We start from the raw sequence: 13,902 nt of genomic DNA, 5'->3' as shown, positions 1-13,902 counted from the left end.
ATGAAAGACGGGTTGTCCGAGGGAAACTGCGCCGCAGGGAAGACTTTGTTCACGACCACGGCGACAGGGGTTCAGGACGATCCCAGGCAGGGGAGAAGCTGAGCTCAAGCCTGAGTGCGAAGGACAGCCCCGGGCTCGTGGCCGACGGGCTGGACCGAGGGAGTCGGCGGGCGGAGAGCCGAGGCGGCACCACGAGGACGCGTGCAGGTGTGGAAGGCACCACGAGGACGCGTGCAGGTGTGGAAGGCACCACGAGGACGCGTGCAGGTGTGGAAGGCACGAGGCTGAGGAGCCGCACCAGCACCGAGCGCCGGCCCGCGGGCTCTCACGACACCGGCCTGGCGGGGCTCCTGCCGGTGACAAGAGCCTCGGAAAGACTCCAGCAGAGTCTGACCGAAGTTGGGTCATCGTCCAGAAGTCAAAACTTAGTTCTTGGGAATTAAAAATGACAGAAAATGTAAAAATTTCAGTATGAGAATCGGGAGATAATGAGTAAAGTAAAAAATACAACAGAAAACGGAAAAGATGAGAAACTTAACCGGACTCAAGCGCTCGGGCTCCTCGCCCAGCCTCCTCAGTGATGCGCTGACACGTTCCCGGAGACACAGAAGAACGGGGTCTCTGTGGCGCTCTGGTCCCTGGGGGTGGACCCGCCGTTCCTGGAGAGTCCGCTACATTCTAGACAGTCGGGCCCGGGCTTGGAATGGGTCCAATAGCGCACCACAGGTCCCCAGCTCTCACTCTCCGCGTGCAACCTGCTCCCGTGCCGACCTCATAATTAAAATATCAAAAAGTCATGATGTCACCCACTAAAGCTCCAAAGGAATGAATTAAATTTTCAAACATTCAGACATGGCAATTACAGCCTTTCCATACTTCAAGGGTTTGCAGGGTAAATGACCCCAGTTTAAGTATTGATTTACTATTTGAAACCTCCCTCCCCTCATTTCCCTTAACCCCTTGTATCAGTTCTCTATTATTGTGATAAAATACCACTAATTAAGTGGCTTAAAACAATATAAATGTATTAGCTTCATTGCTGTAGGTCAGAAACCCAGCATGGGTCTGTCTCCCTGAAGCTACAATCCAGGTGTTAGAAGGCGGCGCCCCTTCCCAGAAGCTTTAGGGGAGGACCCATTTCCTCGCCTTTTCCAGCTTCTAGAGGAAAAGTCTTCAGTCCTTGGCTCCAAGTTCCTTCCGATCTTCAAAGCCAAAAAGTCTAGTCCTTCTCTGGTCACACTGCCCTGATTTCTGCGCCCCTCTCCTACTGTGAAGGACCCTTGTGACCAGCTAGATATTCCGGGATAATCCCAGCGTCGCTAGGTCCTGTGATTAGCAACTTTATTTCATCAACAATGCTATTCCTCTTTGCTAAGTAACCGAACACATTCACAGGTGCCAGGGATTAGGACATCGACGTTTCTGGTGGGCCATTGTTTAGAGTAATTTCAAAACTCTCCCTTAAAAAGAAAAAAAGTCCTAGAAAACATTAACAGTGATGGTTATTTCAAACACTGTTGTTGATTTATTAACAACAAACGGTATTAGGACAACAACTAACTTGTGCAGATGCCAGTAATCCATGTCCATAATCTCAAGAACAGTATGAAGAATAACCATGAAAAGGAGCTACGTGCGGCAGTCAGAAATACCGATCAGTTCACTTAAAAGAATGAAGCCAGTTTTTAGAAAGAATACAAAAGAACAAATAAAAACTACAAATGCTCCACGGACAGTATGAACAAACAGTATTTCTCAACTACTGAATCTCAAAGCACTTTGCCGTGTGGACTCAGGAAGCTCGCACACCGGCAAAATGGTTAAATCTGCACAGCCGGGACTCACTCAAACTTGGTTTCTACATCCTGAACTGACATCAGACTTGGGTTAAGCCTGAATCTCTAGTGAGCATTAGACTCACCAGAGATGCTTGTTCAAAACACAGACTCCCAGAGGCTGGGACTCGGTCAGTCTAGTACGGGTCCAAGGGACCTGTATTTTTAAAGCCCATAACAGGATGTTAAAGTGACAGTATCTCTGCATCAGCGCCAGCGAGGGCGTCGTGTCAAGTAGGATCCAGCAGGAAACAGGCGCTGAGGCTGCGTAACAAAGGGAGTATTTCCCCAGCGTGAGGCCAGAGTGCAGGGAAGTGCCGAGGGGAAATGCGGAGCCTCAGGTGTCGTGGCCTTATGGCCCCGGTCAGTAATGTCAGTCCCCAAGGACAAAGGAAGGAAGAACCAGAAGGAAGAGTCCGGCAGAAAGAACTGCTTGACAGAAGCGATGGCCGTTGTTGAGGGATGCAGCAGCCCCAAACTTCCAGCGCAGACGGAGCCACGGAATTCCTAACCCGACCTCATGCTCCTCCCTTCTTCCTGGCTTCTTCCCAAGCTCCTCATTGACCAGACTCAAGGGAGCCCCTGGTGAAGCCGTACGCATCACTCTCCAGGGCCACGCAAGAGGATGAATGGAAATGGAGAGCAGGTCTAGAGGGACAAAATGAAGATATCCTGCACAGGCACCAGTGTGATAGGTAAGACACCCACACCCCTCCCCTTCCATGTGCAGAATTTACACAAGAAACGTTTCAAATGAGTTCCATGACACTGAATGCTTCGTCTGAACAAGGAAACGAGAAGCAGTCCTAAAGCAAGGATTGGTACGGAGTAGACCTCTGAATGAAACCAGGATAACGGGAGAAAGAACTCAAGCTGTAATCTGCATCCCACAGGCCATGCTCAGTCGATGAACTGGTTACGGGATACAGTGAATCTGAAGCAGATTGCCTGGGAAAAGGTTTTGTAAAACACTTCTCTGGACCGTTTAAATCTGCCCGGGTATGATGAAAGGGACAAAGGAAAAAGATGTTCTGTCATGGTGTTCTTAGCCTTGACGTTAAGAGTTGAATAGAACGGTTAAAAACAAAAGTTCTAGGTGCAGACTGCCTGTAATAAAACCACATCTCGGGGCACCTGGGTGGCTCAGTCGTTTAGCAGCGGCCTTGGGCTCAGGTCATGATCCCAGGGTCCTGGGATAGAGCCCCACATTGGGGTCCCTGCTCAGCAAGAAGCTTGCTTCCCCCTCTCCCCCTGCTTGTGTTCCCTCTCTCGGTGTATCTCTCCCTCCGTCAAATAAATAAGTAAATTCTTAAAAAAAAAAAAGAAAGAAAGAAAAGAAAAAAGAAAGCCACATCTCTGCCGCTTATTACCTGGGTGATTTGGGGCAAGGTATTTAGCTTCTTTAAGCACCAAGGTCACCTCCCATAAAATGAGTGTAATAGCAGTACAAACCTCCCAGTGTTGGGAAGACTGGACAAAATAATCGTTTCCTTAGCAGAGTGCTTGACACACAGTAATACATAGTAGTGATTTTTATAAAAATAGCTAGCAGCTAAATTAGCTAAGTAGTAGCTAGTTTGGCATTCAAAATACATTTAAAGAGTTATTACTACGTGCTATACTTAAGAGGTAGTATGCAAATAACCAAATGCTAGTATAACACCCAGTCCATCTAAACTCATCCTCTTTTGTGTACATAAATCACCTGTATTACCCTCAAATACTCAAACCCTGAATAAATACAGAATTTTGACATACGAGGCTTACTTACTGGTTCTCCTATAAGGAAAGGTGATAGGTTAGTTAGTTAATAATCATTTAATAAGAGTTCAGCTTGGATTGGAAGCTCTATTATGTCCGATGAGAAGCATCATCATTCGATGAAACACACGCGTGCTGGGGGATGTGGTCCAACGGCGCCCTTAGGGGGAATAAACAGCATTTAACAGGAGGAGACTTCCTGCGGGATTTGAGTTTCGAGCAAGAGAAGAATGGGAAGGTTAATTCTTTCTAACGCAGCTGATGCTGAGAGGCTTTTCAGCCGGCAGACAATAGCCTGGCAAGCGTGGGGAACTGGGGATTAAACTGCCCTAAACTGTACCGCACTCGGCGCGACGCGGGAGGAGCAGGTGGGCTGTACTGGGGACAAAGAGGTGAGGTCAGACGAGGAGAAATCCTCTTCTTGATGCAAATCATCCAGCTATACTGAAATGTGCTTGCACGCAAAACGTATGGGATCAACACCTTCTACCGTTTCCAAATGAGGCCTTTCTGAATTGCTCTGAAAATTAAGTGGAAGTGGTTCCTGTGAGGCAAATATTAAGTCATTAGCGATTACTGCTGTTAAAAGCCCAGCCTTCTCTACAGCAGAACATAGAATCCAAGGAGGAGGTTTGGGGATTAATTAGACTTGCCAGGACTTAAAAAAATTCTCAGATTCCTATTTTCTTCTCCTGTGAATCAGGGAAAATTGCTAATACACTCACCTTTCACGGTCTGACAATACGCTCACAGTAATGATTCTGCAGAAAATGCCCTTGGAGTGTGATAGATTTGGGGGGATAATTAATTCTGCTTCCTTCCTCTCTCACTCACCCCAGACCACCACCAGCACTACTTCTAATCAATTTTAAACTTGAACAAAAATCCATAAGGTTGCAAATGACCAGATGACATGTTTATTTCTACAGTGATTAATTTCCTCAAAAAAAAAAAAAAAAAAGGCAAAGTTCCAAAAGAAATTGGATTGGTTTAATTGACACTCTCCATGCGTGAAGCCAATGAAAACCCTAAAAAAAAAAAATCTTTCACCTCTTCCAACTCTAACATAAATGATTTTTAAGACAAAGAAAAATAAGAAATCAGGTAAAGAAGGGAAAGCAACCTCAGCTCACCAAGAAAGCTTTTTTAAAAAGTGTTCAACATAGCAAAAGTGAAATGTGTTTATAATTCTGATGATATTGAATAAAACCAATACCTGAATTTGAATTAATGATGCTATATCAGAAATTTTTGAGCAATTCTCATGTTTATAGAGTAGAAGAACAGAAATGACACATGGCATATCTGAAATGCATAAAAAATAATATATATACACTGTCATCACACTTGCAAATTAAATAATAAGGAAGTAATGTATCCTAAGCCACAGACACATCCAGAAAAATTAAATGCCTGCATTAAAAGAATCCCACCAGCAAGCCACCTCCAGCTAAGCTAGTTTTTTTTTTTTTTTTTTTATCACAATCTAGTTTCCATTTCATTAACCTTTGGGTCAAGGCTTCCAGAAAACTGTTGGCTATATCTCAAATGAAGAGATAAATGTGAAAAATAGACTGATCGGGGAGGAATTCTGGGAATATGATGGCAGCCACGATGTCGTTTTTAAATCTCCCCAAATGCCCTCCGTCAAGAAAGACAGAGCAACTAGGATACCAAAACCAAAAACTCACGAGCAGTATTTACATCAGATGATGACAATTAAATGATACGGTTTCCCCAGGAACCTTGAAATCTGCGTAGATGGGGGTAAACCACCAGCAGCCACAAGACCCGTTTGTTGTGCCAGGTAGGAGGAAAGAGAAAAAGGCCACGGGGCAGCTGATGAATCAGAGAAGCAGCAGCCCCGAAGTCCTCAGCGGGTGTTTACTGGAGAGCACAGGGGATGAGTATGAGGACAGCGGCTGGACTCGGAACTCGGGACATTCCCACTTGTGTGCCAGAGGTTCTCAGCAAGGTCTGAAGGAGCTGAGGGGCCGGGTTCCCACAAACGCTGCGATCCACCGGCCAAAGCCCTCCCAGAGTGACACCCACAAAGGATAAACTGTTGGGAAAAGACGCCAGCTTGAGTGTGACAGGGATGACGGAGACAAAGAAAGAAAGAATCCGGATAAAAAGTGGGGAAGAGAAACACACATAAATAAGAGTCAACTCAGTCAAGGTCACCTGGTCAATCCAGTACAGCTAGTCAGAGGCACCTGGGGGCTCCGTCAGTCAGGCTGGTCGTGATCCCAGAGTCCTGGGATCGACAGGGCTCCTCGCTCAGCAGGGAGCCTGCTTGTCCCTCTCCCTCGGCCTCTACCTCTGCTTGTGCTTGCCCTCTCTTTCTCTCTCTCACTCTGTGTATCTCAAATAAATAAATAAAATCTTTTTTAAAAAAATAAGCCCAGTTGTCCAAATCTAACACTTTTTCAAACTTTGCCCAGATGTCTATTCTCATGTAGGCAAAGGCTGAGAATACTAAATAAAATGAAACTTAAGAAATGAAAGAGTCATGTTACGTTTGAATATAGTTTTTTCAGCTCAAAGAGTTGACTAGAAAAACAAAACAAAACATTTTTGTGCCAGAGGGTAAATGCCACAAACTGTCTTCACGTGACCACCACCCCGTGACCGCCACCCCGCATTCAGAGGATGACGTGTAACGGCACCAGTCATTTACCGAGGGTTCGGTGTTTGCCAGGCTTTGTTCCATGTTCTCTATACGAATGACCTCACTTAATCCTGATAACAATCATCATTATCCCCATTCTATTTTTTTTCTTTCATTATTCCCATTTTAAAGATGAAGAAACTGAAACTAAGAGAAGATACAGTTAGTAAGTGACAGAGCAGAATTCAGATCCAGATGTGCTTGACTCAAAGCCTATTTGTGTACCATTTGTGTATTATTTACAATAAAAACTCATACAGTAAAATAAGATGATGTTGAAAATTAAAACCTGGTATCATGTTAACAAACAACACATTCTCAAATGAGAATGTATTTGTTTTTCACTGTATCTCTTGATAGTTTCCATCTAAAAGATGCAGAGAAGCAAAAAGAATTCCTTGAGGTAAGTATGTAGACCGGTGCCTTCCAACAGCCAACAGCAGAGGCTTCATTCCCGTCTCCGTAGCTCTTCTGGGACAGAAGAAGGGCTCTCTCTGACCGCAGGGTTACCACACTCCCACTGGATCTACCCAAATCCTACCTAACCTGCTCATGGCAGCTCGTTCCCTTTTTCCGTGTGCTTTATCAGCCTGGATGGAGATTACTTCTCCTTTTACTTAATTCCTGCAGCTGTACTTACGGCGTGCAGCACATGGTTTAGCGTAACTTCTCCAAGAGCACTTGAAGTAACAGAGACCAGATTTACCTTCCTCTCTGAAACCCCGAAAAACAAACATCAGCTGACCAACAAAATATATGAAACAATAGTTGTCAACACACTGGACAGCAGGCAACAAAGAACCATGCTCCTTGGGAGACAAGAAATAAGACCACATCTGCGCTGGTCTAGTGCCTTGAGAGAAGGCTCAGGCCGCAGCCTGGGGAGATCCGTGGGGACCCAGCTGACTCCCTGAGATGAAAAGACAGAGCTGAGGGTCTAGGAGACCAGGGCGACTGGAACTTGTACAACAGAGTACCGAAAAGGAAAACGTTCCACAGAAACAGGACTCCAGAGATCTACAGAGGGTATCTGTAAAAATAATCCATCAGGGAACTGATGTGAACACGAATGTGAGACAATGAGCCAAAGCCAGGGAAAGAACAGCCCAAGAGGACCAGAGCCCACCCAGGGCGGGAGGAGCTCCTGCTCCCACACCACAGACGAGGAAGCATCGTGACGCGGTCACGGAGCAGGACGCTTGGAAGTATCGTCTCAGAAGTAGGAATAATCAGCCCCAGATGAAATACACTTCTAGGTGACCCTAACCAATTTTTTTAAATAATAAAGTACAAAAATAGTTATGAAATACAAAATGTCCAGCACTCAAAAAGGCAATGCCTGGCATCCAATCAAAGACTACCACGCAAGAAAGCAGGAAAATGCAAATCTTAATGGGGAAAAAAATCAACCAATTAAAAGTAATCCAGAACTGACACAAACGTTAGAAGGACATTACAGTCATTATAACCATACTTCATATTTTCCAAAAACTTAGTAAAGTCAGGGAAGACAGGAAAAAGACCCAAACCAAACTTTTAGAAATGAAAATTGCAATGTCTAAAAGAAAAAAATACACTAGAAGAGATTATGGGCAGATCAGGTCTACAGAAGGAAATATTATTAAATTGAAGACATACTAATAGGAACTTTCCAAAATGAAACATAAAGAGAAAAAAGAATTTTAAAAACAAATGGCAAAGCCTTTGTAGAGCAGTAGAACTGTAGAACAATTTGAAGAGGTCTACTGTGTGTGCACTGGCGCCCTGCAGAGAGGAGGCAGGGAATAACACAACATTTGGATAAATATTTGATGAAAATATTAACCCACAGGACCAAAAAGCCCATTAACCTCAAGCACAAGAAACATAAGAAAATGACACCAATATATACCATAGTCAAATTATTCTAAGCAGTGATAAAAAAGAAAAAATGTTAAAGCAGCCAGGGGAAAGACAGACACATTACCTACACAAGAACAACTCTAAGGACGACAGGAGGTTCCTGCGGGCAACAAGGTGCAGGAGGAGACAATGAAGTAACATCTTTAAAGAAACAGATGAAAAATATGTCAATATGATTGCTTACACAGAAAATAAAACATAATCTACAGAAAAGCAACTAGAACTAAGAAGTGAGGTTTGCAATGTTGTAGGATCAAAGATCAACATACAAAAACCAACTATATTTTTATATATTCCCAATGAACACAGAAATTAAAATTCAAGGAGTGTCTGGTGGCTCATCTTGCTGAGCATCTGACTCGATTTCAGCTCAGGCCTGATCCCAGGGTCAGAAGGTCAAGCCCCATGTTGGGCTCCACACTGGGCATGGAGCCTACTTTTAAAAGAGGGGGGCGCCTGGGTGGCTCAGTGGGTTAAGCCTCTGCCTTTGGCTCAGGTCATGATCTCAGGGTCCTGGGATCGAGCCCCATGTCAGGCTCTCTGCTCAGCAGGGAGCCTGTTTCTCCCTCTCTCTGTCTACTTGTGATTTCTCCGTATGTCAAATAATAAATAAAATCTTTTAAAAAAGCGGAAGAAGAAATTAAAATTCAAAAAACAATGCAATTTACATTAACATTAAAAATATTAAATACTCAGGGATAAATCTGACCAAAGATATATAAAGCCTAAACACTAAAAATGATAAAACATTGCTGAGAAAAAATTTAAAAGACCTAAATGAATTGGAAAAATATATTGTGCTTACTGATCAGAAGATAACAAAATTACTGTGTCCCGTCATGGTTTTTTGTAGAAATTGATAAATTGATTCTAAAATTCATATGGAAATGTAAGAAACCTAGACGAGCCAAAACAGCTTTGAAAAAGAGTACCAAAGCTATAGGATCTGATTTCAAGACTTGTTATAAAGCTACTATAATCAAGATAGTATGGTATTAATGCAAAGATAGACAAATAAATCAATGAAACAGAGAGCCTCAAAATAGATTCACATTATATAAACCTTTTTTTTTTTTTGCTTTTGCTGCTTCTTTTTTTAAAGAGTTCATTTTTTAGAGCAGATATAGGTTCAAAATGGAGTAGAAATTATAGCGTATTTTCATAGACAACTGATTTTTAAGAAAAATAAAAGAGCAATTTGGGGAGGCGCATAAGTGGCACAGCCAATTAAGGGCCCTTTTCTTGGTTTTGGCTCAGGTCATGATCACTGTTGTGAGATCAGGCCCAATGTTAGGCTCTGCACTCGGGGGAGTCTGCCTGAGAGTCTCTCTCCCTCTCTGTCACCCCCACTCATGCTCTCTCTCTCTCTCAAAAAAGGGGAATAAACAAGTCTTTTAAAAAAAATTTAAAAAGCAGTTGGTGGAGGAAGAATCATCTTTCAACAAATGGTGGGAATAACTGCATATCTGTATGCAAAAATAGTTTGATCTACACCTCATACTATGTGCAAAAACTAATTCAAAATGGATCAATGACCTAATTGTAAAATGAAAAATGGAAATTTCTACAAGAAAATACAGGAGAAAAGTGTTTGTGACCTTGGACTAAATATTTCTTAGATACACCAAATACATGATCAATAAAAGGGAAAATGGTAAATTGAATTTCATTAAAAAAAAGTTCTTCTTGTGAAAAAAAATACTGCTAAGAGAATGAAAAGATAAGCCACAGAGTGGAAGAAAATACTGGCATATCATTTATCTGATAAAATAATTGTATCCAAGATAAATAAAGAACTCCCAAACCTCAATAATAAGAAAAGTAATCAAAATGGGCAAATGATTTCAACAGACATTTCACCAAAGACAACATATCCACGACAGGATGTTCAATATGACCAGTCATTAGGAAAATAAAAATTAAAGCCACATGAGATACCTCTCCACCTTTAGAACGGCTAAATTACAAGGGCTAACCATACCATGCGCTAGTGAGAATGCAGAGGAACCGAAACATTCATACACTGCTAATGGAAATGCAAAACCAGCCAACCACTTTAAAAAACAGTTTGGTGGTTTCTTAAACAGTAAGTATACACCTACCAATGACCCAGCCGCTCCACTTCTAAGCATTATGCAAGATAAATGAAAGTACACATCTACTTGTCCATGAATATTCATAGCAACTTTAAGATCCAAAAACTAAAACAATCTAAATGTCCATCAACAGGTGAATGAATAAACCCATTCTGACATACCTATATAAAAAAACACTCTCAAAAAAATACAGAGTGAACTATTGATACACACAAAACATGGACTGATCACAAAACAATGACAGACAAGCAAGACAAAAAAGAGTAAAACTCTCAACACAGAAGGAATACAGAGAAACACACATCTCTGGGTGTTTTCCCCAAAGAAAGGTGTATTTGCATACCCTACACCTGCTGCCTATGGGTCTGGCTTCCAATCAACCTAACTCTGGTGCTGATGGAGATCCTCCCCTTTAGGACAATAACAAGTCTTGGCACATGTTTAACGACTGAGAGCCACTAAGAATAAAGCAGGCTGCCTGGACCATCACCAAGGTTTAAGAGACAACCAAGAGCTACAGAGTTGATAACAAGGTTCCATCTCCTACATGAGGCCATTCCTTCAAGTCGGAGAGTTGGCTGTTTTATCTAATGCATAGAAACCAACTCAGAGATCAAAGAACATTAAAAAAAAAAAAAAGAGGACTACGCTCCATAAAAAAGAATAAGATAAAACTTCAAAAAATGAGTGCAAACTATGGTTCCACTGATGTAAAGCTCCAGAAAATGCAAACTAACCCTTAAAGAGAGAAGACAAATGAGTGGTTGCTGTAGACAGGTGGGAAGACGATAAAAGAATACAGGAAAGAATTTGGGAGTGATGGGTATGTTCATTATCCTGATTATGATCATGTCGTATGTATATGCGTATGTCAAGACCTATCAAGTTATATGCTTACAGCAACTGTACACATGAATAGCAAATTACTCTATGTCGATTATAACATGATAAAGGTTTATAAAAATGAGTATTCATTTTTAAACAATCTATAGTACAAGATAAAAAGAACAAGCCAGGAGAATGTCATGAATTAATTTTTTCCTAATACAGTTAGGAGTAAATACTATGCACTTATAAGTGATACAATGAATACAGAGGTATAGCTTTAAGGGTGGGTTTTTTGGTTTTGGGGTGTATTTTGGGGGGATTGCTCTTTTCCCCCAAATGTTGATACATTTGGAACACAAAGGTCTACATTTCTTTTAATTTCCCTATATTCTAAAAATAATCATATTAATTTTTTCAAAGGAAGTACCAAAACATATTTTAAATGTTTCCTAAAGACAGTCAAACCAAGATAAAAATTATGTGAAAAATAAAATTAGCAATCTAACTTACAAGAACAAAGTAACATCTTAAACTGGGAAGGGAAATAAAGCCTTACCAAATAAAATTCTTCTAGGAATTATTTTTAAGGGTGGCTCATACTTTATCTTGGATTTTTTTACCTAGTTGTCTCAAGACTTATTCCACCAAATCTTGCTGACTTCCCCCCAATTTTTTTTTAAAGACCATTCAAGGACACTGAATTTAAATAGTTAAATTAACATTATCTCATTATGCTAAGATAATGAGGTAGTTGCTCATTTGGGAAGTACTCCAAAATCAGTCAGATTTTTAAGAAGGCCCTCAAAAGACTAAAAGCCAAGGGATAATTCAGAATGATTTGTTGTTTTGTTTTGTTTTATTTTGTTTTTCCAAACAGGATGCATAGCCCTCACCAGTAGGGTTGTTACAAGTTGGTGAAATCTCATCAGCATACCCAACAAGGAAAAAGATACTTACATACTTCCCTGCATCCAAAGGGTTTATGAAGACTCACAATACAGAGACTGCTTTTTCAGACTGAACCCCAGAGTTTTATGCATTTAACTCTACTGGGGTTCTCTAAGATTTGAAGCCTGGGTTCCCAGGCAAAGTGGAAAAAACACATGGATACTTGTCCTGATCAGTCACTACAAGCTGTAGTAAATTAAGTAAATGAGTTCAATGCTCTATAATTTTTCACTGAAAATGGAGGGATGAGTCTAGAAATTTCTCACATCACCGTCATTTTGCGACTATGTCTAAAACAAGATGGTACTTTCAGTACCATGGACAGTCACAACAACCGGGAACAAGACACTGACTCAAGCACAAAAGCCAATTATGTTGTCTTAAAAACTGTTGTAGCAAAAGTCCACAGAGAGTTTCATATTTCAAGTTAATGTGGCATTTTTTAATAATAAATTTTCCATTTTCATTTTTTAACTACCTTTCAAAATTATGAACATGGTAGAATATAACAGAAACAATTTGTCTTGTGAAGAAAACCTCTGTATTTTTTTACCTAAATGTTCCAATTAATTGTGATTGAAGATTTATTTTTAAAAAATCAAAAAAATCTAGTCTTCTTCCTCTCAGCGGCCTGGGGTGACCTCTGAAAATGGTTTACTATTCGCTTGACCCAGAAAAACCTACGAAACCATGCAAGTCAAGAGGTTCAAATCTCCGTGTTCACTTTAAGAACACACGTGAAACTGCCCAGGCCATCAAGGGTATGCATATCCGAAAAGCCACCAAGTATTTGAAAGACGTCACTTTGCAGAAGCAGTGTGTGCCATTCCGTCGCTACAATGCTGGAGTTGGTAGATGTGCCCAGGCCAAACAGTGGGGCTAGACACAAGGTCAGTGGCCCAAGAAGAGTGCTGAATTTTTACTGCACATGCTTAAAAATGCAGAGAGTAATGCTGAACTTAAGGGTTTAGATGTCGATTCTCTGGTCATTGAGCACATTCAAGTAAACAAAACCCCCAAGATGCGGCATAGGACTTACAGGGCTCATGGTCGGATTAACCCATACGTGAGTTCTCCTTGCCACATTGAGATGATCCTTACTGAGAAAGAGCAGATTGTTCCTAAACCAGAAGAGGAGGTTGCACAGAAGAAAAATATATCCCAGAAGAAACTGAAGAAACAAAAACTTATGGCCTGGGAGTAAATTTGCACAGAATAAATGCAAATAAAAATTTTTTTAAAAAATAAAAAAAATCTAAATGGGCCAACAGAACAATTACCAAAAAAGTAAATAAAACCACATTATGTTTTACGCTCTGTTCTCTTCAATTGAATGATACTGGTAACTTAAAAAGAAGAGTTTCAACTACTTAAATTAAAAATGCCACATAACAATATTTTTTTTTCAGCGTAACAGTACTCGTTGTTTTTGCGCCATACCCAGTGCTCCTTGCAATCCGTTCCCTCTCTAATACCCACCACTGGGGGTTACCCCAACCTCCCACCCCCCACCCCTTCAAAACCCTCAGGTTTTTTTTTCAGAGCCCATAGTCTCTTATGGTTCGTCTTCCCCTCCAATTTCCCTCAGCTCCCTTCTCCTCTCTAACTCCCCATGTCCTCCATGCTATTTGTTATGCTCCACAAATAAGTGAAACCATATGATAATTGACTCTCTCTGCTTGACTTATTTCACTCAGCATCATCTCTTCCAGTCCCGTCCATGTTGCTACAAAAGTTGGGTATTCATCCTTTCTGATGGAGGTTTAAGCAATTTAAACAATGTTAAAGTTTCTATCATAACAGATCTTATAATTTATAACCAATGTTATCCTAAGGTATTTCAGGGTCCAGAGCCTTCTCC

The 13,902-nt window shown here is 41.2% G+C and overlaps 1 long non-coding RNA gene and 1 pseudogene across 3 annotated transcripts in view; one reads left to right on the top strand and one right to left on the bottom strand.

The window, feature by feature from the left end:
* Positions 1-13,902, bottom strand: part of LOC309862543 — a 42,743-nt gene that overhangs the window by 10,977 nt on the left and 17,864 nt on the right. The window lies entirely within an intron of this gene.
* On the top strand, positions 12,691-13,268 carry LOC309862536 (large ribosomal subunit protein uL22 pseudogene; annotated as a pseudogene). The gene has a single exon. The product of its transcript is annotated as a large ribosomal subunit protein uL22 pseudogene (transcript).

This window comes from Mustela nivalis (genome assembly GCF_964662115.1).
Source record: "Mustela nivalis genome assembly, chromosome: 4".
NCBI lineage: Eukaryota > Metazoa > Chordata > Mammalia > Carnivora > Mustelidae > Mustela > Mustela nivalis.
The sequence above is the reverse complement of the archived record's forward strand: the minus strand, read 5'-3'. Positions and strand labels throughout refer to the sequence as shown.